This window comes from Danio aesculapii, chromosome 4 (genome assembly GCF_903798145.1).
Source record: "Danio aesculapii chromosome 4, fDanAes4.1, whole genome shotgun sequence".
In the NCBI taxonomy this organism is placed as follows: Eukaryota; Metazoa; Chordata; class Actinopteri; order Cypriniformes; family Danionidae; genus Danio; species Danio aesculapii.
The window spans coordinates 25,083,872-25,111,496 of NC_079438.1; the positions used below are offsets into that span (position 1 = coordinate 25,083,872).

Below are 27,625 nucleotides of genomic sequence, written 5' to 3' on the forward strand. Positions count from 1 at the left end.
GATTATGTCCTGTGCTTCCCTTTATGAAAAAGAACAATTGCAATTTAACAATTTAAACAAATTTAGATGAAAGAAGACAAACAATATATTCACATTCAGCACAACCAGACATGCAGCTTCCTGAAGCCCACAAATGTTGATAATGTGAAATTCAGGCACCCAACTACATGCATTAGCATTATGATTGACAATCACTGTTGTCCATAGCAATGCTGAATTTGACTGTTTATCTGGTTAAATAGCTGTGCAATACATGTTATGACAATACATCTGACTCAAAAACCATTGCTAGGACAGGGTTTTAACATGAAATATTTGAACTGATAAAAACATGTCAAATGATCACATTTGTAAAGTTTGACAAGGAATTAAACAATACCTTGCTTATGTGTATTCTCCATCTGATCAGCCAAGTCATTCTGCTTTATTTTTCTTAGTGTGTCCACTGTGATCTTCACAGCTCTTTCTGGTCCAAACATGACACCATCTTATCCACTGTCTTCCGCCTGTCTGCATTCTCCATTTCAGCTTTTGAAAAATCTCTATGGTCATTTGTTAAATACCACTGAAAGTCCTTTAGTTCATCTTCTACCAGTTCATCCAGTGAGTTCTTGAGCAGCTGTTTAACATTCGCCATGGTGCTTCATCCATTCACAGCTACAGGACAAGAGCAACATCTGAATTAGTTTCACAATTAACATATGGACCTAAGCATTTATTTATTATTTGAATAATGAAAATGACCTGTGAGTAGAAACTTGACATTTCACAAAGCTGTGTTTTGAAAATTGATTGTCGCTATTTTAAGCTGTACTTACTAACCAGGAATAATATAGATGTTTATCGTTCCTCTACTTAACTGGTGTCTTGAGCAGAAGCTCTGTAACTTATCTTCCTGTATCATCTTACAGAAGTGTTTTTTTGATGTTCAACTGGTTAAACCACAACCATTTTAGAAACTAATAAAACCAGTTTTTGTCTGAAATATGTCTGTAGGCACATGTGGTTGCATGTGTTACCGTCATGCAAGTTAACAAATATGTGTTGCACATTTATGCAGGCAGGCTTAAAAAAATAATAATAATAAGTTTTAATCGTTTAACTGAACCGGGAATCGATTATTATGAGTATCCCTACTCTGGTGTAGTGACTGGAGAGGTGTACCACTGAGCCATCCAAATCAAACAATTCTGACTTAGCAGCAAACAGTCAACTGAGGCTCTTCTTAGATTGAGGTACACAAATGCTTAAACAGAAAAATAAACATAAAAGGATAACCACGATGGGAGCAAATAAAAAATTAAGCAATAAACAACATGTAAAACAAAAGGCTTATTAGGTGTCGATGCCGACCAAAGAGTTATTGCACAAAAGTTGAATCAAGAAATCCAGGATAAGAGGAAAAAGTCCAGCTTGACCTAGTTTAATTGGGTTCTCCTGGCTATGAGATCAATCACAGTATCAATGATGCAAATATGGATAAAACCCATCAGAGCCAATCAGATAAAAAGTTAAAACACACTACTCTTTAGCACCAGTCTGGTAACTCCGACTGATCTGGGAACTCCCTTTACTGTCATACAGAGATTCAATGGAAATATGAAGAGGCTTATTAAAATAGTTGCCTTAAATTTGACCAGTGGACATTCATCCTACTGAGGAAATGTATTGATTATTCCAAACACTCGATATTGTGGCTGCAACTTTTGAGTCAAAAATGTTGAAAGTTTACCTACTTATCAGCAGCAGGTGTTCATAATCAGGGCTCAATCATCACTTAATTAATCCCTTAGTTGTCTCATTAACTTTAACTCTGCTGCTAACTTAAGCTGCAGTCACACTGAACTTTTCTCCCCATAGACTTCCATTGATACACACACAAATGTGTCAGACTGGAAACGCAAGCTCGTGTGACAAGTTTCACAGCTCACTGCATTGGAAAGTTCAAACTTGGTGAACTCTGACCTGCGAAATTGCATCACATGATGTGTGAGACCAATAGAAGATCAAAACATGACCTCTCTGGACAGAAATTTAAATATGGACCAATCGCTCACTTTTTTTTAGAGGGCACATAGTTTACCCCTTTTTTATGATTTAATATTAATATTATGGTTCTTCTGAGTGTGCCAGTTTAGGTTCAGTTCAAAACACAATTCAGATTTTTTTATTATAATGTGTTAAAAAGTGTCATTTTGGGAGGGTGTCCAAAGCTCGCTGTTTTAGGGGTGTGTTGCTTCACATGAAAATTAGTTACAAGGGGGCAGGGCCAAAAGCTCCCCCGCTCTGTGTTTGGCAACAGACAGGCAGAAAGACAGAAGCAACTTGAGTGAGAAGACCAGCATTCAGCCATACATGTACAACTCAGACACAGACCAAGCAGAGAGTACACATCATTTGTGTCTTTGTATAGTTTTACAGCCAACTGTGTGCTAGTTTAAAGTTCTGAGCTTGTACACAGAGACTAATCACCACGCACACTGAATAACTTTGAACTGAGGCACCGGATGATCGCTTAGAGCCACGGCACACTAGACACGCACAACCGTACTCCTATGTCAAGTTGCGTTCGATCTAAAACCGCTCCAATTGGTCCACCGTTTTTATGTTGTTTAAATTGAAAAAAAAAAAGGACGGGTTGTGTTTATCTCACCTCAATATGATGGTCTATACACTATACATACACAAATGTCTGTCCAAACAGCTTGAAAAGTTGTTTAGGTAATTAGTGTATGTTTCTGTTGTTTTCTTTTCATTTGAAGGTTTAAATCATTTTACTCCCTCCCCTTTTTTGGCCGTTTCCACTGTCAAAAGGCGTACCGAACTGTACCGTACCCCTTTTTCGGCACCCTTTCGTAAGGGTACCAAACACGAGAAAGGGTACCAAAAGGCGGAGCCACACGCGCAGCTGAACGTTATTGGTTTACAGAGATATGTCATTCGCTCACGCAACAAGCCAGAATGAAAACAAAAAATCTGCTATGTTTAAAATACACAGCGAGAGATTACAGCGGAATTATAAATACATATAATAATGAGCCATGGTCGACCTGGGCTCAAACAAAGCTCGTCATCGTCTTGATGAACAGCCACAAAGCCATGGAGTAGAGTAGAATCTACCCTGTGCCTTTTTTATGAGGCAGTCTGAAGTGCGAGTGGTTTTGCTTTCTTCCTTGCGTTGCCGCGCATCTATATCTGAAATAACAAACTTCTTGAGCTGATGATAATAACCTGCGCTTGATTATTGACGTGCTTTTGAAACCCGATCCTGTCAGAAACTGACAAACGCAAGAGTGAAGCGCGAAAAAGCAAAGGAGAAGCTGGAAAAAAGGAGCACATTATTTTTTCAGCAAACATGAACAAATTGCCATGTATAACTATTATCTTCACCTTTTGGACTAATATGAACTGGGAATGATGGAATTACTGTCTAACAAAGGCTACATGTGCTGCTGAAGCCTGTGCTCAGCCTGATAGTCTGAGGGAAGGAAAGTTTCTTCCCTCAGACTATCAGGCTGATGAACACTTAACACACCCTACACAAACTCTTCCACACCCCTCACTGCACACCATCAACATGTAGCATGCACTGCACTTTAACCTATCCTTGATACTTAAAACAATACTGCCTACAGCTATGTGTACACCTATTCATTATACATATTGCTGTCAACACTGCCAATATTACATTGTCCTGTTTGTTTTTGTTTTTTGAGAGTATGCTGTTGTATGTTGTTGCATTTTGCACTGTCGTTGTATTTGCACTGTCTGTATTTTGCACTGTCTGGAGCCAGCATCTAAGCTTTTCACTCATCACCGCACATGTGCTGCTGATGATGTGACAATAAAAGTGATTTGATTTGAAGATTACAGAAACAGATAAGAGGTTTTTGCTGACTGTAGGCTATATTTTGTGTTGTTTTTGAACCTAAATAGGATGAAATGTCTGCTGTGTGTAGTTCTTCTGTAGTTGGTAACATATCGGAGACTGTAAGGGTCTGTATGTGTTCATATATGTTCATTTATTTAATATAATTACAGACGTTACAGTAGGCTGTTTCACACTGTCATTGATCTGCAGTTATAATCAACTCATGTTCATTGAAAAGTTAGTAATAAACATTTCTACACAAGTATTTATGTGTGTTAAGCATCTGTTTTATGAGAAGTGCTTCTCATATGATATACAAGTGACCTGTACAGCTTTATTGTAGACATTTCCTCCAGCAAGAATGACGTCGACTGAAACTTTCTGTCATACACCACGCCCACCAAAAGGGTACCCTTGGTAGTGGAAATGCAAGCCTGATAAAGGTGACCCGTACCGACCCGAACCAAACCGTACTGTACAAGTCAGTGGAAACGAGCCATTAAAGGCTGCTTTTGTTTGTTTTTATGCTTCTGATTTTACTTTTATCATTTGTACATTTGTGAAACTACTTTAACATAAATGTAAACATGTTTGTCATGTGAGGCAGAGGACTGCTACTTGCTCACCTCAACTAATTTTACTTTACTCTTTTGGTCTGTTGCTCTGTTACCTTAGATAATTAGCATCAGAGACACAACAATATAAATACACCACTAAACCTTGTGCTAAAGTGTGTCATTGTAATGTGCGTTACTAAGACTGTAACAAGTACAATATTACTAAACTTGGAAAAGTGATCTGATATTTTTCTGCATTACAGCAAAAACTAATATATTACAGTAATTGCTTTACTTTTGTAATGTGTTACTCTCAACACTAACATTAAAAGCAGAGCAAAAGCCTCCATTGCTGATAGATAGATAGATAGATAGATAGATAGATAGATAGATAGATAGATAGATAGATAGATAGATAGATAGATAGATAGATAGATAGATGGATGCGCACATAATGAGTGTGCTAGTGAATACCAATAGCCGTGTTTCCACTATAATGCCTAAAGCGAGCGTGCCAGGGCCAGTCACGTTTCCACTGTCACTTCCGGGGCCTGATCGGGCCAAAGCGGGGCTTCCTCAGGGTCAGCAAGTGGTCTTTTTCGACCTGCTAAATACCTTGGGCCAAAGAGGCCAACTGGGGCTTCAGGGCAGAGTGGAAAGAGAGGTGGAATTTGCCTGAGGCTGGTAAAGTTGGTGTGCCAATACACTAGTTTTCAGATCGCACACGAGTACATGTGCCAAACAAATAGCCTAAATAAATAAATAAGGGAAAGAAAAACATAAAGCTGGCCAGTTTAAGATAGGCTACATCATAAAACCCCTTATAGGTTAGGGTTTTTTTTTGCTTATAATCGCCCTTATGTTTCCCTTTTAAATGTAAGGCTGTTGCATAAAATAATAAAGTAGTTTTGATTCAATAAGTAATATTTCTTTGCAACGTCCTCCTTGATGTTTCAATTACGCATAATAATCTTTACACCATAATAAAGACACAGCAGCCAGAAACAGTTGTCGAGAGTTTTTGTTAAGTTTAAAAGGTGTGTTTGTGCATGAAACGTGCGTGTTTAGATGCATGTGTGTGTGTGTGTGTGTGAGAGAGAGAGACCAGGTGAAAGAGCGCTCACTTGACAGCTCTGTTGATGCCGCGAGCAGCTGGGTTTCTTTTTTTATTTATTTATTTTGACGATAATAAAATATAAATACAACTGAAAGACATCAAATTTACAAATTACCTGTCCACTTTTGTAGGCTAAACACAATATAGTGTCATATCTAGATAAAATAGCCTAAGCTATATTGAAATCATTTAAAGGATTACAAATATTGGATATAATAAAATCACATTAAATATTAAACCAATATAAAACAAACAAAAGCTATAACAATTTAGGTATATACAATACAAATTATTTAAACCGTTTTAGCCATTTTAAACTTTTATTTTACAAATGCCTGTCTGATAAAAAAGATTTCAGATATTTTCTAAAAACAATTAAGTTTTGAAATATTATTTAAAAAGTATTTGGATAAGACGATATTAATAAAATCGTGCAAACAAAGCATTATTTGGTTGAGTAAAATCAAAAACTACATTCTTTTCTGTCATCCAGTCCTGCACAGCACAGCACACTTTATAAACAGATTGGGAAAGGCTGCAAGTAAAAAAATGTGTTTTATGTCCTCAAACAAGTGTTTAGGTTTTTATATGACGTGGTAAAATTTAAAAATGAAATTATAAATGTGGAGCTTTATTAGTGGATAGCTGCTGAGCGCAACGAAATATAGGCTATGGTCTATGTTTTATTTCTTGCTCTTATGTCCTGAAAGACAAGAGTTTCCTTTACTTAAGATAACCGAGTAATATGCAACATTGCTAAATTATTCTCATAATTAAAGGGAAATTACCTTCATTATTATTTCATGCAAAAATGCTTGTTTGCGTTTTTTCAGCCGCACGTACATTTACAGCCTGTTTCTAATTCCGGTTGTTCAAATTCACCAAAAGCATGTTGATTGGTGGTCCACAAAGCAAAACCTATGCTTATTGGTTGAGAGAGATTGAGTTTGAACCAATCTGGGCATGGAGGAGAGTCAATGCATCATGTCTGGTTTGTTCGGAGACACAAGCCACGTGCATTCCGTTGTGAAATCAGCGTTGTCAAAATGTGATGACGTAACCACACTGCGGAGCAGTGAATGTAATGTAATGTGTTATGTCGATGGAAAACTGAGACTCTCTTCTTTATGCCAATCTTTGAATTGTACGGATCAGATCAGCAGATCAAAAGTTATTAAACATTTAAGAACAATACTTATTTTTAGCTGCGGGCGGCTGTTTGTGTTTTTAAGGGTTAAGTGTCATATAGCTTAGGGAAAAATTTATATGTTTCAGGTCTCCCTGGAGCATTTGGGCTGAATGTTTGACGCCGTCTAGCTGTAACACGGGGAGTGACACAGATAACTGAGGTGAGGATCCACATGCAGGTTTATTCGGCAGTCAGGCAAGCAATGGTCAACACGGGTGCAAACAGATGTATATAGACAATCCAGAATCGTGGTCAAAGTATCAGGCAAGAGGTCGAAAGGCAGGCGGCAGACAGGGATAACAAGATTACAAGGCTAGGGTAAACACACGGAAAAACAAGACAAAAGAAAAGCGTTGAAATGTCACTTACAGTAAACAAGACTCGGCTATGGGAATGAGTGAGTGTGCTGCTTAAGTAGTGTGTGTAATCAGTCTTTGACAATCCTCAGGTTATCCAATGTCTAAAATATCCTGAAGCAGCAATACTGTTTTGTACTGTCGCATGAGATTCCGGCTCTTTTAAAGATAAAGATATAAAACATTAATGCACATCACTTGCCAGTAACTTATTTAATGAATGTTCCTGTAAGAAAACATTGTAAATCCGGCAACCACAATATGCAAACCCATGGGAACAATTGTGGTCGGAAACAAAGTTCACAGGTCTGTGTTCTCTGAACTCTTCTCAAGCGGTTGACTTCTCCATTCTGATTGCTTGCCGCCGAACCGCATCATAGCCTATTACCATAAAGTTGACTTGATTTCAACTCTCCTCGACGCCCACACCGGCGAAGACGCGCCGTGCTGCTTCTCGCTGCCGGCTCTCATTGAAAATGAATGACTACTTTGACACTCTCGCCGCTTTTGGTGTGAACGTACGGTTACAACGAAGTTACTGTTACTGTTCACTGCATAAATAAAGGGCGTTATCATTATCTCACTCTAATGCTGCTTCTCCATCGGTTCAATTGCACTTCAGCCATAAACAATTCATTATAACTGTTGTACATGTTACTGGTTTAATAAGTAGATTGCTCACTCTCTTTCTCGCTTTTATTTCCAGTAAATGGTACCAGAAGCAGAGCCGCATCCGACCCCATCCCTCCTTCTGAAATGATATCCCCATAATCTGTGCATACACAATTTGCATCAACATCCATACATATATTTTAAGAAGTAACCCCAGAACATCTCAATAATTCCTCACCACAGAACACATCCAAACATTTCCATTCCCCGTACAACACTTCATTCCCTAATTTTCCCCGCTTACAATCAGTTTATCCATCACATAACTCCATTCACAAAAACACATCCAAGCCAGCTCTATCTAAGCAGAATCCAAATTGTTCCACAAGTTAACGCATGGCTCCACATCTGATTTCCATAGCTAATTCACAAATCAGCCCTCTTACGAAGGCATCCGAAAACCACCCAGTAACACATTTTTTGGTTCCAAAACATCTCAAGCAGTCCTCCACCATTCAGGCTTCCCACCAGAATCATACTCTAGTCACTTATTCAGAATCGGAGCCGCCACCACAGCCGCACACAAGGGCTATCACAACAGCACATACAAACATTGGAAGGTGGTCCTCCGACGCCTTCAAATCCTACATTCGCCTTAGCCACAGCCATCTCAAAGAAGCCAGAAGACTCTCACCAGCAGACACACTAGTTCCAGGGGCCAAGGGCTCGGGCTCAACCCAATCACATCAAACTCTCAAGGGTGAGGGCATGATCCAGCCACGTCGACCTCCCAAGAGCTGGGCCACTAACCAGCCACTTCAACTTCCCAAGGGCACGGGCACGACCCAGCCATTTAGCCTTCTTCCTTCCAGCTCTGAGTTTCACTCAGCTTTCTCCCCTATTTCACTCCCCTAACTCCCGCAGGAGTTCACATATACATATACACATATATATATACACATATACATGTATATATAAATTTCTGCCACTTTCCAGCTCTATCACCGTTCAGAGTGTTTCTCGAGCAATTGACTCCCTTTGAACTCCCCTTCAAATACACGGCTGCTGTCCCAAGTCTTATGCATTTTGGGGAGCTCTGGAGAACCACCTGATCTCGTACTCCCTTTACATCCTCTATCGACCAGGCGGGAGCCCTGGGATCAATTATCTCCGAGCTCAGGGTTCTCTCCCAGAACAGCATGCTAAACCTGCTTATAGCATCAAGCAATATCTAAGTGTGAACTCTTGAAGTGAAGTTTCACAAACTAATTTCGAGAGGAGCATGTGATATGATTGACTGCAGCTGATCTCTCATCTACAATCATTACTTAGCCAATCAGATTAATCCAAACTCACTATAAGTAGCCTAGCAAAAATTACTCCCTTATCTTCATTCTCCAAAGAAACCTCCCATCCACCCCTTCTCCCCCTTTACCACGAGGAGCTTTCAAGAACTACCTGATCTCGTACTCCCATTACATGCTCTATCGACCATGCTGGAGCCCTGGGCTCAATTATCTCTGAGCTCAGGGTTCTCTCCAGCATGCCAAACCTGCTAATAGCATCAAGCAATATCTAAATGTGAACTCTTGAAGTTACTTTTAAAATCACAATTCATTACAGAGTACTGTAATTTAATTAATATTTCAACCAAATACAACAACAGTGCAAAATACAACAACATACTCCCAAAAAAACAGGACAATGTAAAATTGGCAATGTTGACAGCGATTTGTACAATGAATAGGTGTACACATAGTTGTAAAATTATGTGTAAGCAGCGTTTCCGTCCAACAAGTCAAAGAGAACAAAATCGCCACTTCCTGATTAACTGGCAACAAATATCAACAGGAAATTACGGAATTTGTTGCGGTAGGAGAAGCTGTGTGAATATATTATCTTCATTTAATAAATGACTTGCAATCCTGACACGCAGTGAACGCGCAGTGGCATTTAAAGGCACGAGACAAGGAGTGCAGACGCTTTTGTGCTCAGCCGGCTGGTTTGTCCATTCACACACATTTTCAAAATGTATGCGCATCATGGCGTTTCCATTGATCGTTTTTATGTGCACATCCAGAAAGCGCATAAAATAAGTGGATGACACCTGCCCTCTGCTGTACCCTCTGGCTTACACAGGGTTTCCACGGGGTCTTTAAAAGTCTGAACTTTAAAAATCAAAATTTTAAGCCTTAAAAAGTATTAAATTCGCTATACTAATTCTTAAATATTTTTGCACAGGTTTTTTTATTTTATTTCATTATTAGTTCTTTATTTCACTAGTCGTAATGTAATTTGTAGTATTACAACTACAAATGAAACTAACATGCATTAGCCAATCAGCTTTCTGTTATTGGACTCAGTGCTCGCAGCGAATGTGATGTCATTGCAGTGTTTGCAGAGGTTCGCTTTTCGTGTGACATGATTTCGGCTGGCGGCGTGAACAGATCGCGTGACGCCGCATTTAATTTGTGTTGAATTTGAAACACTTTGAAGAGATTTTGTACAACACACATCTTATTGATCCGTCCGTCCATCCAGGTTTTACACTGATGTATAATTTTGAAATTAAACAACAGCTACACACTAAAATTAATTAACAAATTATGTCTTTGATAACTGGAAAATAATATTTGCAGTTTCCAGTATACTGATGCCCAATTTCCAGGCTTTATTGGTGATAATGGACAGGATTGTTGGACAATTATTGCCTTTTCAGTTTATAAGTAGAGGACAGAGACTAGCCAGACACTAATGTGTGAATTGTTGAGTGGGTAAAATAAAAAAAAAAGTTTTTTTCTTATTTTATTCTTGCCATAATAAAATATATATTTGTAGAGCAACCCCTTTTCACTTATCATTGATTTTTAACTTTAATAGGTAGAACTGTCCGAGAATATGAACAAAAGCAAGTGATGCATCAAAGTTAGATTTACATTTTTTGGAATGGTTATATTATAATAATTCTGTCATTCATTATCTTTTCAGCTTTGTTCCTTTTATAATCAGAGCACCTGAAGGAAACCCACACAAATGTAAGGAGAACATGCAAACACCACACAGTAACATCATCTGACCCAGCCAAGGCTTGAACCAGTGACCTTCTTGCTGTGATGCAAGAGCGCTACCCACTGCGCCACCCTGTAATCATTGTGACAAATTATAAAAATAATAAAAAATAATTAGTTTTAAAATCTTTAACAATTTTAATGATATGACGTAGTTCCGGAAATTTCCTACTTCTCTCTTTATCCGTCTGACTTTACAGTGGGTTTCTTTTGACCACCCCGTCGTTTTAAAAATGGCAAACGCGTCAAGTATAAAAGCCTCGTCTGTTTCGTGAGGTGCACGCACAGTCAGCGGAGGTGCGCGATGCAGCGCTAGGCGAAAGTATAAATCAGCCCTAAGATGTTTCGTTTGTTTTTTTCCTGTAGTGAAGTCGTGCATCTAACCTGTCTTCAGTACTGTTCAATTTAAATAATTTTATTCAACCACAATGTTGTGATTGTGCATTTTCTCTTGCATGTTTTTGATATTGAGATATAGTTTTTAAATTTAATACTTAATGGTCTAAAAAAGGTTTTAAAAAGTCTTAAATTTTGACATTATGATATCTGCAGAAACCTTGCTGTTTGTTATCCCATGACAATGGGATAAGTTAATACTGTTTATAAAGTTACAATATTTTTTTTGTAAAACAAGTAAGAAGACTTAATTTGAGACATTTATTTATTTTATTTGTGTGTATATATATATATATATATATATATATATATATATATATATATATATATATATAAAGAGTTTCGTTGCAAAACGAGATATATCCATTTTGAAAAATGTTGGTTATTTGACATTATTATTTAAGACATCAACAGTTAAGTTCATTCACACTTGTTGTACATTAAACTATTACTTGAGCTCAGTGAAGGCCAGGCTATATTCTACTACAGTAATACCATTAAGAAAGGCTAGTGAATCAATGTTTTGTTTGATAAGTAAGATTAAGTTAGTTAGATAAACGACTTGTAGCTTGTTACAGAAAGAGGGAAAGCTCCTTCCACACCGCTGCTGAAAACCAAACCTGTATGATCAGAGTGGGCGGAGCCGCGGTGTCACAGTTCTCTGTTGCAGAGTCCGCGACACAAGATCACTTCGCCCCGCCATATTTAATTAATTATTTCACTGTAATAATAATAATAGCTTATTTATTGGTTGCTGTACCCTTATGTTCCCTTATAATCAACAACAACAACAAGAATTAATGTGAGGTTTTAGGCTATAAATAATAAGTGCAACCGCATAAATAAATCTTCAGATAGGCTACTCAGCTACATGTAAAGAATTATTTAAAAAATAAACTTACAAAGGACACTTAGAAATGTCGCCTGGCAGACAGGCATCTTGTGATGGGGAGGAGCACAGGAAAAAAGGCAGTATTTCACTGTAACCCCTGGCCTTCTTCTTGACATTAGTGGAAACTGACAGACAGTGGCAGTTCTAGGGGAGGCAGGGGCCACATCTGGTCTACATACAGCAGGCCACAACTCACACTACACCCAGTGTGTCACACACGGGCCACATCTGGCCCACATACAGCAGGCCACAGCTCACACTACACCCTGTGTGTCACACACGGGCCACATCTGGCCCACATACAGCAGCCCATGACCAAGTGGCAACCTCCCGCTCTCCCTCGGGAAGCCAATACGGAAGTAATTAAAACTTGCAATATATTGACTCGCCTTGGGGGGCTGGCTCCAGGAAGTCCAGGTCACAAACCATTCACGTCGCCTCCGTTTTCCAGGTGAGTGAAATTATCATTTATCATTTATAATGTTCTTTACAACTGTAATGCCCTCCAGAATCTGACAGATTGATTAGCTGTAGGCTCTAGAACCGTCACCTGAAGCGTTGTCATACAGTGTTATGCCTGGATTTCATTAATAGTCTTGCATTTACTAACACAGACTATATCTGAAGTGTTTGGAAGTAATTCACATTTTCCTCCTGTTGAAAAACATCATAAGAACAATGCTTAGTGGCTCAATGTGTTACAACAGTGTTTTTAAAACTCTAAACACTTTATTGATATAGTGTACAACCAAGCACATGTGGTCAGAACACAAATGAGTCGCAGGTAATAGAGTATTAAGCGTTTCTCCCAAAGTAGTCACAACTCACACTACACCCGGTGTGTGACACACAGGCCACATCTGGCCCACATACAGCAGGCCACAACTCACACTACACCCAATGTGACACATACGGCCACATCTGGCCCACATGCAATCAGTCACAACTCATGATAATATTGGCATGTGTGTGCGGGCCAGATCTGGCCCATATGTCTCCTGCCATTGCCAGAAGTGAGCCATATGTGCTTTAGTTGGCCCAGATGTGGCCCAGAACTGTATGCTATCTGGGTGGCCTTCCTCTTGACATCAGCGGAGACTAGCGGAGAGTATTTTATTCTGGTCCACTTTTGTAGCATTTTTATACATTTTTGTGAAGTTGAAGGCTTCATCTTCATCGCTCTCTTCCCAGGGGATAATGAGCTCACGCAGCTTCCTGAACGTTCCTGAATGTTTAGGGGTGGGTGAATTGTGTTTTATTGCCTGGATCTTGTCTGATTCAGCAATTATGGATAATACCACCAGCTAAAAAAGTAATTTGTACTCTGAGTAGTTTTTATTAAGAGTAACTTGTACTTTTACTTAAGTACTTTTTAACACTAGTACTTTTACTTGTAATTGAGTATAATTGTGTATAATTTCAGCAATGTAATAGTACTTGTAATTGAGTACAATTTTTTAGTACTCTTTCCACCACTGTTTGCTGCAAGCTACTAGCCCGACTGTGGAAATGCAACATGATTTCGACCTCACTGCTCATGCTCCCAGGCTATTGGCATGGCCCGGCCAGGCCCGGCAAAAGCCCTGGTTTGCACTGGCACAACAGTGGAAATGTGACTAATGCTCTAAAGTACAATATAGTGAATACGTTTACATGGATATCAGTAATTAAATTATTTGCCTTTATCTGAATAAGACAATAATATGATTAAGGTGTTTACATGAGTTGCTTTTTGAATGTTCCTTTCATGATCCCGATTTACATGTTATAGCACATAATTCGGTTAACATTCGGTTGACTAAGGTATGTCTTTAAAAACTGACAAAGTACTGCTGATGATACTAACTAACTTTGCCATCTGAATAAACATAAACAAAAGAACACTGATCAAACACTAAGGCAAGGCAAGGCAATTTTATTTCCCCTTCATAACTCCAATGTGTGTCTGTAGCACACAGACTTTTGGCAGTGTGTTAGACGACCAATCACTTCTGAAGATAAGAAAACAGGCCAATGAAATGTCATATTGGCAGAGCTTAGCTCCACAGTTGAATCTGAAGAGCTCATCAACGCTATATCAGCCAGCTGCTAGAGTCAGCTCCTCAGAATTGTTGCTTCAGACCCGATCACGAGACTGAAGACACGCTATCTGGGGGTCCCGCATGTCGATGCGGTGCCCGCGGACAGCTCATGCTCTCACTGTAAGGGCGTGGCTGTTGCACAGCTGAGATCGCGGCTTCCTACACCCCCGTTGCTCCCACGAGATTTCCACGGGATGCCTGCGCCTCCGCTTGATGAGACCAGAAATCAAAGGTCCATCGCGACATCGCAGGGCGAGCTGTTATGCTCAGATGACAGACCAGGCTCGCTTCCATCTTACGGGGTGCAATGTGCTGTCACGGTTCTCGAATCAGACATAATGGCTGCGCTTCCTGAGCTGTTTCAGCAGTGCGGCTGGAGATGGCTTGTCCCCCAGTCTCACCGCTGAACCAACTAGATGTGTAGGCTATTATAAGATTAATCTTTCAGCCCCCGTCCCCTTCTTCGCAGAGGCTGGCATAGAGGGCGTTTTTTCTCTGCCCGGTCCACGTGCGCTTCCGCCTTCACCTCCCTTAACGGCGAGGCGGCCAGTGGGTACTAAGCTATTTCCTCAGGTGGTGGATGCCGCCTAGGCTAGGAACTAGGAAGCTAGGAACCCTGTCTAAGGCGGCTAGGTTATCTGTGTCTCTCAGCCACAGTCCACACCGCTGCAAGCCATGCCGCTTCTGCCATGCACCATGGCCTCCTGGCTGTGCTGCACAGGGGCGGTTCTTGCCCAGGCTTATGCATAAGCATTGCACGGTGATCGACTATACTCTCATGAGACTCTCAAGTCGGCCGCCTGTGCCTTAGGGAGGACGATGGCCACATAGTGGTCCGGAAATGCCACCTTGGCTTACCCTGAAGATATGCGCCACGCTGACAAAGTTCTCTTTCTTAGTGTGCCCATATCCCAGGCAGGTCTTCTCGGCGACACCATTGGGGACTTTACCCAGAAGTCCTCGGTGGTGAAAGATCAGCCATGCGCGATGGAGCAGGTCATCTCTTGGTGGGCTCGGAAAACTGCTCTCCCTATCAGACCCGTCCGTGCAGGCTGTTCCTCGCCGAGTAAGCTCTTCTTGCAGCTCCAAAATGCTCCGCCGTCACAGTCCATTCCACTGGCTAGTGAACGCGCTAAGCCAACCCCCACCCCCCGCGGGGAGTTGATGCTCCCGTCACTGGTCACCTTTAAGTCCAGTAATCGGACCACAAAGCGAACCTGAGGCGGGCCACTTGGAGAGGAGGAGAACCGTTCTTTACCAGTGAATGTATATAGCGATCTCAAAAGAGCAGCTATTTAAGCGATCATCGCTATGCCACCCCCTGTCTCATGTGAGAAGATTGTTATCCTCCTGGCGAAGGATACAATCGAGACAGTCCTCCAGCCAAGATGAAGAATGGGTTTACGCCCCCCTTCATCTTATCCAGAGAGTGGTGGGTTATACCATTCCTATCTGCTTGTTTTAATCTGTCTTCTGTTCAGGATGCCAATCGAGATGCTCATGCAAAAACACATCCCCCAGTGTGTCCGTCTGTGGGATTGGTTGCAGATATAGACCTTAAGGACGCTCACTCCATGTATCGCTCTCTTCCTCCTTATACTGTGATTTTTCCGGTGGGGGCCAAGCATTGTAGTAACAGTCCTCCCCTTCGGTCTCTCCCTGTTTCCATGCTTGGAGGATGCCCTCTCGCTGGTCTCTGAATTTAGGGTCAACCAAGTATGAGCAGGCTCTCCCCCTGGCAGAGCTTCTCTCATCTCGGGTTGGAGCTAGACTTGGTCTGCATCACGGTGCTCTCTTAGCGCGCTGGGTTGGCGCTGCCCTGTCCGATTAATTCGGCAGTTATAGTGGTCTCACTGAAATTATTTGTTATCATGCCACTTAATTGTTCATATGAGACCAATTCAGTGCTGGCTTTGCAATCGGGTCCCCAGATCATGTACGTCACCTTGCTGTGTCTCCGCACCTTCAGCCCCTGGATGGATCTTGCGTTCTACGGGCCTGAGGGCTCTTAGAAAAAGTATCTAGTTATGCTGTCTTATGATAGACGCTTCCAGTATGGGCTGGCGTGCTGTGTGTATCGAGCATGCAGCTGCAGGTTCGTAAACTGGTCTCGGTTGCATTGGCATTTCAACTGCCTGGAGCTGTTGGCAATTTTTCTTGCTCTCCGCCGGTCCCTACCGAAGCGGGAGGGGGAAACACATGTTGGTTAGGACAGCCAGCATGGCTTCGATAGTGCACATCAACTCCTCCGGAGTCTTGCGGCTAATTAGCCGCGCTGTTCATATCCCGTATAAGCTCTCCATGCCAGCTTACATGCTCTCAGGACCATTATGTTTTCGGGGGAACGGAGGTTCCACCCCGGTATGTTATAGCTGTTTTGGGCACGATTCAGAGAAGCCCAGGTCATCCCGCTGTTTCTTCTGAGCGGCCCTTCGCTGGCTGCTTTCCCTGCTCTGCACAAAGGTGCTGGCTCTCAGCTGGCCCCGGGTTACTCAATATGCACTTTCTTTTCCCCAGTGAGCCTGCTCGCACAGACACAGTGCAAGGTCGGGGAAACAAGCACCAACAGGCCCTGAGGACCTGAGTTTCCAGACTCAAACTCCTCGTTACGGCCCTCCATGAAGAATTCCCTGGAAAAAGCACTTCCTTTTTCTGGGACGGGCACCCTCTGGTACCCGTGCTGGGCTCTTGAACCTCCTTGAATGGCTTCTAGACAGAGCACGGTGGACTTAGGTGACCTATCAGTGTGATGGTTAACACAGTCACTCAGGCTAGAGCACCCTATTAGGCTTGCCTATGTTCTGCGGTGGAGTCTATTCGTTGTGTGGGAATTCTCTCTGAGAAAACCCCTGGATATGCCAGATTAGTGTTGTGTGTTCTTCCTTCAGGATAGCTGTAGCGCAGGCTGTCTCCCTCCACACTGAATGGTTTGGCGTGCGGTCATCCCCGTTCTCGGTGGGGATGGAAGCGCACTGACAAAGCATTATCTCATCAGCTGGTTCCTCAGAGGTGTATGGCACGAGATGTTTAATTCCATCCCCGCTCCCTCTCTCGCCCTCTTGGGATCTCTCTAGCCCCAGCGGTTATGATTAGATCCCTTGAGCCACTCGATCAGTATCTATAAGTTTTCTGTCATTTAGACAGCTCTGCTGAACGCGTTGGTATCAGGATGGTTAGGATTTCAGTGGCATTTTCGGTCAGCGACTCCTTTTCAGCGTGAGTATGCAGCGCCTCTAAACAGATCATGTAGGGTTGTGGGCTGGGCGGCACCTAACACATTATTGAGCTTATATCCTCGAGTGGAGTCAATTTCCTCCCAGTTACTGGTTACCCCAGTCAATCGGGAGGAAATTAAGCTTGGTGTCAATAAACGCTTGCTGCGCCAGGCTCCCTAACTCTGAGATGTGTGAGCATTTTCTATTCTAATAGTAAGTTTCCCTTTTCAGGTGAACCCTAGAGAAGTCCTCCACCGCCCCCAGCACCTGACTCAGCGGAGGAATCGAGTGCATGGCTCAGTGTGTGGTCTGGTATGCCCGTTTGGTCTACCCGTATGCTGAGGTTCGGTGCCAGCTATGTGCATTCCGCTTTTTTGGTGATGCCATTTGCATTATTTACCACTGTGTGTTCCCCCTTATCAGGCAGACCCGTGTCTTCCCTAACCAATAACCCGCTTATTATATGTAGCACTCCCCCTCATTAGGGCTAGTCCATATGCTTTATTATCATCAAATCTCCCCTCTTGGGTAGCAGGTGGTTTCCGCAGCGTCCTCCCCCTTTGGGGACTGGCACGCTTTCCTAATGTACTGTCGTTTTCTAAAAATCCCTAGTCTATATTAGCTAGGTAAAAAGCACATTTACGACCCCCGATCTAAATTCTTATTATTATTCCCATGTAATGGTAATATTTTGGGCCTAGGGGATGTTGGAAGGTTGCGCTTTTGGTAATGTCAGTGCGCTCACACTTTGCTTGGAAAACTGCACATCAGGAGTGTGGCGGACTTGGCTGCTGTGGCGTTTTCCATACTGTCTCTTAAAGTCTGTTTACTTTACGTCTGTAACCCACATTCCCCGAAAAGGGAACAGAGACGTGTGTCTCCACTGCCACAGCAGCTGACTGATTTAGCATTGATGAGCTCATGAGGTTCAGCTGTGCAGCCAAGCTCTCCCAATTCAATTGGCATTTCATTGGCCCGTTTTCTTATCTTCAGAAGTGATGGTCGTCAAACACAAACCCAAAAGTCTGTTTACTACAGACAAAACATCTCTGTTCCCTATAGCACATTTCAAACACAGTGGTAATTCAAAGTGCTTTAGATAAACAAGAATAAAAGAGACAGTACCCAGATAGCATATGAATGTGAGCCAGTTTAGGTAGTTATGCGGCACTGGTGGTATTCCTTCGGCCCAGACATAATAAATGTGAGCCTGAAGTGGCCCACCTGTACAATGGCAAAGGGGGGCCAAATATTCAAATTCATACATAGGCCATTTAAGGCAAAGATTTGGCACAGTTAGCTGTGGCTAATGTGGCTGTGAGCCTAAAGCGGCCCAGAGAAGATATGGCAAATGTGACCCAGTTATCTTAAAACATATGTGGACCACATAGACTAAAGTCACCATCACCACCATTGGCATGACTACTGAAACTCATATCTGACTTCAGAATAACACCAAGATTCTTGACCTTATTTTTTGTTGTTTGACCCTTAGAGCCAAGGTACACATTTACCTTGAGAACCTCATTTCTGTTCCCAAACGCAACGACTTCAGTTTTCTCTTTATTTAACTGAAGAAACTTTTGGCACATCCAACTGTTAATTTCATCAATGCATTGGAAGAGGGTGTAAAACCAAATCCGTAGAGACAGGACAATTAACACAAAATGGAACCGTGTCTTTTTTAAAAGAAGATGAGTGGCAAATTGGGATTTCACCATTTTCAGATGTGAAAAGCTCTTGGGTAAAAAATGTTTCTTACAAACGTATTTTTGAGAACAGTGCTCTCAATGTCAGGGATCTGGATGAAGACAAGATTGGTGAGACACAGGTGCAGGTCTTCAATAATGTTTATTTATAGAGCCTGAATTTTCTCAAGGGGGCAACAAAAAAAACTGAAAGTTCCTCCGTAATGGAGCTGGCACAGTGGCTCACAATTCACAAAAAACACAGAACAGTGAGGTAATATAGTCATCAAAATGATACAAAATGAAACAACTCCGAAGAGGCCAGAGAAACTATCCTCAAGTGGGTGCAATATCCTGACACCCGACAGGGGGCGATGAGTCCGGCAGCCGCTGACTGAATCCGCGCGGCCACGAAGAAGACGGAGGCTTTGAGACCGGCGAGAGAGAGACGAAAGCCGGCTGAGTAGAGACGGAGAGTCAGATGGGCAGCGATACAAAAATGGGTGGGAAATGGCTTGAAGGCAGATGGAGAAAACAATATTAGGAAAAATAGACAGGACATCAGACACGACAAAACTCACAGGACTAAGCAGGAACAGAACTAGACCGGGAGATCGCCCGACATGCAGGAAGGGGAACAGCTACAATCTGACACAGAACTACGGTTAAGGGAGGAGTAAATAGGGTGAGAAATCAAGGAAACCAGGTGAGTGGAATTAGCTAGATAGCCTGATGAAAAGTAATAGAGCGGATGGGTGGGGAAACGAGAAGTAAACAAAGCATGGTGTGAGTGAACACAAAACGAGTTAAAGACGAAGCACAAGGAATGAACCAGTGATCAGACCGAGGATGTGACACTTAATGGAAACAAAACCTTAATTGCGGCACATTTATTAATGCAACACTGACAACTCATGTCTTCAAATAATTCTTCAATTGTTTTAATTACAGTTGGCAACACAACATGGCGTCTCTCTGCCATCTGAACACTGTAACAGGTAAAAGCAGTCTTCGAAGCTATCATGCATATTAATGAAGTTGCTCCAATTATTAGTGGTCAGTTTCCTAAAACATTCAACAGCTAAGATCCACTCCTACTGCAGATAAATCACTCTCCTCCTCTCTCACAAAGTTAGAAGAGTCCAAACTTCTCTCAGGGCAATATACAACCTGTTCCCTGGACCTCATTACCTAGAACATCTCCACATGAATGAAAGACCATCATCTGCAGCTCAGTCTAGCTAAAACAGAACATCTTGTCCTGTCTGCAATGCCGACTAAACATATCTTCATGATCAAACTGGAATCAGCTACAATTAATCCTTTTCATTCAGTCAGGAATCCTGGGGTGATCTTTGATGACCAAACACAACAAAATCATGCAGTCATGAACACTGATGTTCAAAAAAGTAAATCTGGACCCTTGGCTCATAATACAACAATGGCAGTATAATTCTGACCTCAAAGAACTGGCAAAAAAACATTGTATTGTAAACATGTATTTACAACCCTGTAAACAATTACAACCCTTAAAGCCATTGTGAGTGAGGCGCTGTACAATCTGCGCTCTGTTAACAAGGTGTCAAGTTACATCTATGCATGCTAGGGTATATTGAAGTAACAGCTTGACACAATTTGTCCACAATCATTTGCACATTACATTATTATCAAGCTTAATGTTTGTGCTGTGTTATTGACTGTATTTTACTATTGTGATTTGTTTGATTATCATTATGTATATTCATATTTCCTTTTCAATGTGTTTTATATTTTAGAAAAACCACAACACAAGTGTTACAAAACAAGTCTATTGAGTGGTGACAATAAATGGGTTGTTCACACAAATGTTCATCTTCGCCTCATCTCTAATCGGATAATCTCTGGTGGGTCAGCAATCATAACTGGCAACTAAAAGTCTATGGTGCAGAGCTACTAAAAGCCAACCATTTTTTCAGTGCCTTTTTATAGTTGGTGGGTGTATTAATTCTTTGGGTGGGATTCCCAAAGTGGCGTAGTCGGGTAAATTGGTGTAATTACTATTATATTGGGGGGGGGGGCACTTCCTTCATCCGCCCACCTGCCATCTGTCACATAGATATAAGCATAGTAATGCACAGCAACTGTAGCGTGCTGATGAATCAGCTGAGTGGTGCTAAGCAACGAGGAATCACCAGTGACAACATTACCACATGACCGCACATATGCTGAAGGTAAACACAGAACATCAGCCTACCACATACCACACCCACACACATACAACACAGAAAGAACACACAGACCCACAACATGCATCACTAAGATTGTACCGAGTACAATATTTCCAAACTTGTAAAAGTGATCTGTTAAATTTCTGCATTACAGCAAAAACTAATATATTACAGTGATTGCTTTACTTTTGTAATGTGTTACTCTCAACACCAATATTAAAAGCAGAGCAAAAGCCTCTACTGCTGATAGATCCTTCTAGTCCTTCTAGTCCTGCCTGCAACTCTGACTACACATCATATCTTCATGATCAAACTGGATTTCGTGGGTTTCCTCCGGGTGCTCCGGTTTCCACCACAGTCCAAACACATGCGCTCTAGGGGAACTGAGTAAGCTAAATTTCCCCTTAGTGTATGAGTGTGAATGTAAGAGTGTATGGGTGTTTCCCAGTACTGGGTTGCAGCTAGAAGGGCATCCACTGCGTAAAACATATACTGGATAAATTGGCGGTTTATTCTGTGGTAGAAACCCCAGATTAATAAAGGGACTAAGCCGAAAATAAAAATAAATGTCTGAATGTACTTTTGAAAATGATTTTCCTTATTTTAGAGGAGAATTTGTCAGTTTGTTTTCTGCTTTTGTTTTGAGAAATGCCATGATCTCTGAAATGTACAGGTTTAATAGTATTTAGAAAAATAAAAGTGTATAAATAATGTAAAACAGGTGACAGTTGTAGCCACAGCAGTTGTTTATCATCAGAATCAGTTAAAGCAGAAACACTTCAGGCAAACAAATGAAACCGGTCTGACTGCTGAAACTCTTCAGGGTTTTCAGCTCATGTATCTACGAATAAGATTGTGTGAATCCACTGTACTGTAAATCACTATTGTCATATAAAGATACTGAGCTCTTCTTTTCCACTAATTTACACCCATAAAACAAACTAAATGCATTCATGAATACTGTTATTGCAGTTTGAGTTTTCTGCATTTAAGAGCTTCTGTAAGGGTGTACTCACACAATGCTATCCGAACCGTGCCATGCCTTTTTCCCTGTATGTTTGAGAAGTGTGAGTGCTCTGAATTGGGCTCAGGTGCAGTTCAGTTGGCCGATCCTGGCCCAGTTGGAAGAGGTGTGCCAGAGAATTGTTCACTTTGGAAACTAAAGGCGAGACGTGACTTTTAAGAGACTGTTTCATATGGATTTCTTAATCATTCTTATTGTTCAATGAAATCAAACTGTCGTATATTATTAAAGACGCAAACCCCTCACTGCACGACAGCTGGACCTCCAGCAAACCTCCTAATTTCTGCAGGACTTTATGATTGTTTATGAGCATCAAAAGTGGCTGATCTGTTCGGTGAATTATTCGACTGTGTGCCACTGCATATCAAACGACTAAAACGATATAACTAAAGAAATGTCCACTGTGTTGAGCGAGAGCACAGTGGACACAGATTTCAGTATCAGAATGAGAAGGTTTTTGCTTTCTGTGATCCTCTTCCAGAAACACACTCGACATTAAAATGTGGAACTGAAATCATCAGAATATTTTCAGCTCAGCAGTGAAGTCTCAGAAACACAAAGAGATGATCGACGGATAATCAGACGACACTCATAGATGATATAAAGCACAGAAAGAGCAAACTCTCACCTCAAATAATGCCTGCAGATCTTTCTGTTCCTCCGCTGAACTGTTGAGTTGAACAACACATCTGAAAATTCTTTCACTTCTGGAAAACACGTCACAACCTGTTTGAGACATAAGAAAATATCCAGTGAGATGAAAAACACAGACATACAAGTAGATAAGAATAGAAGATACAAATGGAGACTTTTGCTCAGCTGGTAATAGCAGTGTTGCGAGCCCAAAAGTAAAGCAGTCACTGTAAAATAACAGGTCACTTTTCCAAATGTACTTATAATGTTACTATAATGTACTTGTTATAATCTCAGTAACACAAGTTACAATGAATGAATTTTAGCCCCAGTTAAGTTGTGTATTTTATATTGTCCCTGATGGGAAGTGTGTAGAGTTTAAAAGAGTAAAAGTAGCACAACAACAATGATAATAAGCTGTATTTTGGAGACGTTTCAGACAGTATTGATCTCTGTAACACAGCAGAGCCAGACACAGCTTCATCACTCCAGGATGGCAGACATGTTGCTCAGCTTTTGAGGTTATTTCATCTGATTTCATCTAAGCCTGTGACTGGAGTCAGTTGAAGTGTTTGTGTTTCTCTTTAGTGATTCCGCTTATTAACACCAGGTCTTCATCATCAGTACTCAATCATCATTTAATTGTCTGATTAACTCAATGTAGAGAGGGACCAGATAGACTCTGAGCTGAGGAAAATGTAACTCAGAGGAGTTGTGTGGTAGTGTGTAATTCAAACACCGCTTGTGCACTTATCTGAGGTATATTTAGCAGATTCTGGAAAATATACAGTTTAATATATATATAACAAACCACCCAATGTAACACCCCCCACCAATATCTTTTCAAGCATTAACCAATTGGAAATAAAAGCTCTGAACAAACCAAATACTCATATTTATATGTTTACAGCACAATAATATATCGAAAGCTGTGGTGTTTACATCTTTACAGTATATTGGATATTCAAGATCTGTTCTTCATCATCATCATCATTAGATACTGAATAAACTCTCCTCATCCCGTGCAGAAAAGCAAGAGGATTATGGTCTGCATTACCAGTAATCACATGACTACTGCCTCCAGGGTGAACTCCAGAATGCTGTAAAGCTGACACCAGCGCCTCTTCCTCAGATGTCCTGTCCTGTACTTTTGTATTTTACTTTTGAGCGTTGGTGGATTTCCTAAAGCACATACAGGATGATCTACGCCAGGGGTGTCAAACTCAAGTGCTGACAGACTATCAGATTAACCACTGCTGGATCTGGGTTATAACTGAAGAGAATATCTGTGTAGAACTGATCTGCAAACTTTATTTCATCACAGTGATTGTCTCTCTGTTCTATTAAATGAATAAAACACATTACAGATGACAATCTGACTTTAATATTAGATAAACTCTAGGAAACTCTTCAAATGCTGAAGGAAAGTCAGACTTTCTGCTGAATGTTCACCCTGTCAGACAATGTTTTGATGAACACAAACCTGTCGCTGCTGAACGTAGAGTCTGATTGAGTTAAAATGAACTGTTCTTATGGTCTGCTGTATTTGATCATAACAATACAGAGTACAGTAAGGGTTATCATGTGTCTGTAGAAGCAGAGATAATGACAAACACAGATCTGGAGATCATGTAACTGATGTGGAATGATGTGATGTGGAATCAGACAGGATTGATTATGTTTGATGAATAAAAGTGCAGCAAACCCTTACTGATGACCCTGATATCTTTCACAGCAGCTCATATTAAACTGGACTCAACAAAAGACTTTCTGCATCTGATTTCACTGAATATACTCTCTATATACTGTGATGTTTGTCTCTTCATAAGTGTGCAGTTTCCCTGCTTCAGGATCAAGTATTCTGTGGAAGGAGGCAGTCCTCCAAATAAACCTGTTTTGTAAGTGTTGTGCATTCCTCTACAGGTTTCTTCATGTTCATCAGCACTTCCTTTAGCAGAAAACACAGATGAAAACTCAACTTTAATGACACACGACAGCAGCTCAATGTCCCACTCTTTATTAGTGTTAAAAAACTGGAAAATGCAGCAGAACATCAGTCAGACAGATGAACTCAAATAGTCTCCATTACGGCTCCTTAATTCATTTCACAATTTAGTTCAAGTTACAATTCACACTATTAGATCTCATTCTACATTCCTAATCCTACCCAATGCCTAAACCCAACTAGGTCATTCCTACTATTCGGTGCCATTTAAGTCCCGAGGCATGATATGGTACAAAATATTTAAAAATGCAATAAAAAAATCCCTTAAAGCTTGTCTGATAGGATTATCCCATTCCCACCACAGAAAACAATGATACGTACTCTAAATGAAATGAAATTTAAAATAATTACTCTGATTTCAGCGCAAGTAGCTGAATCTTTATGTCTCAAGTCATGTATGCTCATGCAAATATAACTTCAAAAAAATCTTTTCATTGATCTTGTATTGTCATACATATATATATATATATATATATATATATATATATATATATATATATATATATATATATATATATATATATATATATATATATATAGCAGACGGCAGGTAAGTGTTGCCATCCACTGTTCCGGAGGCAGCGCAGAAATTGGATACTGTTTGTTTAAGATTGGAGCACCTCCTTTTGGTTAGGAGGAGAAATGCAGCTTAATGGATTCTTACAGGAACCTCTCCTCTAAGAACAGCTCCTGACGTTCCTCTAGAGCTGTCTTTGGGCACGTTTAAAGTCAGTGATCAGCACTGGATCCAGAATATTCTTAGCCGGCCCCCATGACCGCTCCTCTGGGCCATAGCCCTCCCAGTTGACAAGGTATTGCACCTTCCCATGGACTAGGCGAGAATACAGAAGCCTGCTTACTGTGTAAGCCAGTCTATCCTCCATGATCCTCATGGACCTGGGCAGGAGTAGCCGGTAGGATACAGGATTTATCTTTCTGAGGATCTTAAATGGACCAATATAGCGTGGGGCCAGCTTGCGAGACTCTACCCGAAGAGGAAGATCCTTGGTTGAAAGCCACACTTTCTGACCTGGCTGAAGTGTGGGCCCTGGCCTTTGGCGCTTATTTGCCCGTCTCTGCTGTTGTTGGGTGGCTTTTAGTAAGGCCACTCGAGCTCTCTGCCATCATCTGCATCCGCGAACCAGTTGTGCAGCAGCTGGGACACGGACTTCTGGTTCCTGTCCTGGAAACATAAGGGGAGGGAAACCATACTGGCACTCAAAAGTAGACCCAAAGAAGAGTGGTTATGTGCAAACTCAGCCCAGACCAACCGAGAGCTCCAAGTGGTCTGATTGTCTGAAACCAAACATCACAGAGACCTTTCAATCTCTTGGTTTACACTCTCTGTCTGACCATTAGATTGGGGATGAAAGCCAGATAAGAGGCTAATGGAGGACCAATGAGCCGGCCAAATTCCGTCCAGAACCTGGATGTAAACTGTGGCCCCCAGTCGGAGACCATGTCTTGCGGAAAGCCATGGATCCTAAACACATTCTGCATGAGAAACTCTGCTGTCTGACTAGCTGTTGGGAGTTTGGGCAATGGGAGTAAATGACATGCCTTGTAAAATCTGTTCACCACCACCAGAATGACTGTATTACTTTTGGACTCTGGTAGGCCCGTAACAAAATCCAATGATATGTGCGTCCATGGGTGTTTAGGTATAGGCAGTGGGTGCAGCAGGCCTTGAGGTCGGGTTCTTGGTTCCTTGTTCTGTGCACAAAAAGAGCAAGCAGCAACAAAGTTTCGGACATTCTTCTACAGCTTTGGCCACCAAAATTTCCTCTGGATGAGCTTGTAGCCCCAGGGTGACCCGATTGGAAGGAAGCATGAGCCCACTGGAACACTTCAGAGCGTAGATGGTTAGGTACAAAGAGATGCTCTGGAGGGCAATTACCTGGCACTGACTGTGGCTGTGCTCTCCTGACAGTCTCTTCAATTCCCCACTGGATTGCACAAACCATAGGTATAATGGTATAATGAGTATTAGGTATTAGGTATAATGAGTAGGTATATATATGAGTAGAGCGGCCTAGGAACTCATTGTGAGTGTTGAAGCTGGCTTCTGCTGATGAAAGTGCAAACTATCTGTAATAAACTTTCGGCTCTTCGTCATCTGACAGACTGCTCGTTCTTTGGGTTAAACTGTATACCATCCCCTACAGGAGAAATCATGGATTCAATAATGCAGATAACAATTAGAATTCATTTTCTTAGATTGAACCAAAAAACACCTCAAGTAGAGGAAAAAGAGCAAATAAAAAGGTCAATGTTCAGTGTTAATGAAGCCCGGAGGAGACCAGACCGGTGGAACAGCTCTTGAGGTTGGCCACACGGTGGCAGACTTGGTGAGTGCCCGTGCTTAGTGGGCAGAGCGGCGTGACTAAACTCCGCGTTCAAAGAAGATCACTGTGGGTGGAATCTAAACACCACAAAGGATCAGGGGCATGATCTGACACCAAAACGGAGGGCCTGAGAAGGCAGAGGAGAAATAAGCAGAAAGGGCAAGAACAAAACCAAAACTAAAGTACTTGGAGTCTAGAAGATTGACAGGACACGACAGGAAAATGATCAAACTATACGAATCACAAGCAAGTTGCATAAACAACACACAAGACTGTCTGACAAAAGGTGAGGAGACAAAAAGGATTAAATAGGGGATGCAGGTAACAACCCTGACCGCTAATGAAAAGATAATAGGATAACAAGTAGGC

At 41.5% G+C, this 27,625-nt stretch overlaps 2 pseudogenes; both read right to left on the bottom strand.

Moving 5' to 3' along the window:
• LOC130222306 (NACHT, LRR and PYD domains-containing protein 3-like) overlaps positions 1–22,988 on the bottom strand; it is a 33,429-nt pseudogene extending 10,441 nt beyond the window's left edge.
• Positions 1–27,625, bottom strand: part of LOC130222311 (zinc finger protein 850-like) — a 535,728-nt pseudogene that overhangs the window by 378,646 nt on the left and 129,457 nt on the right.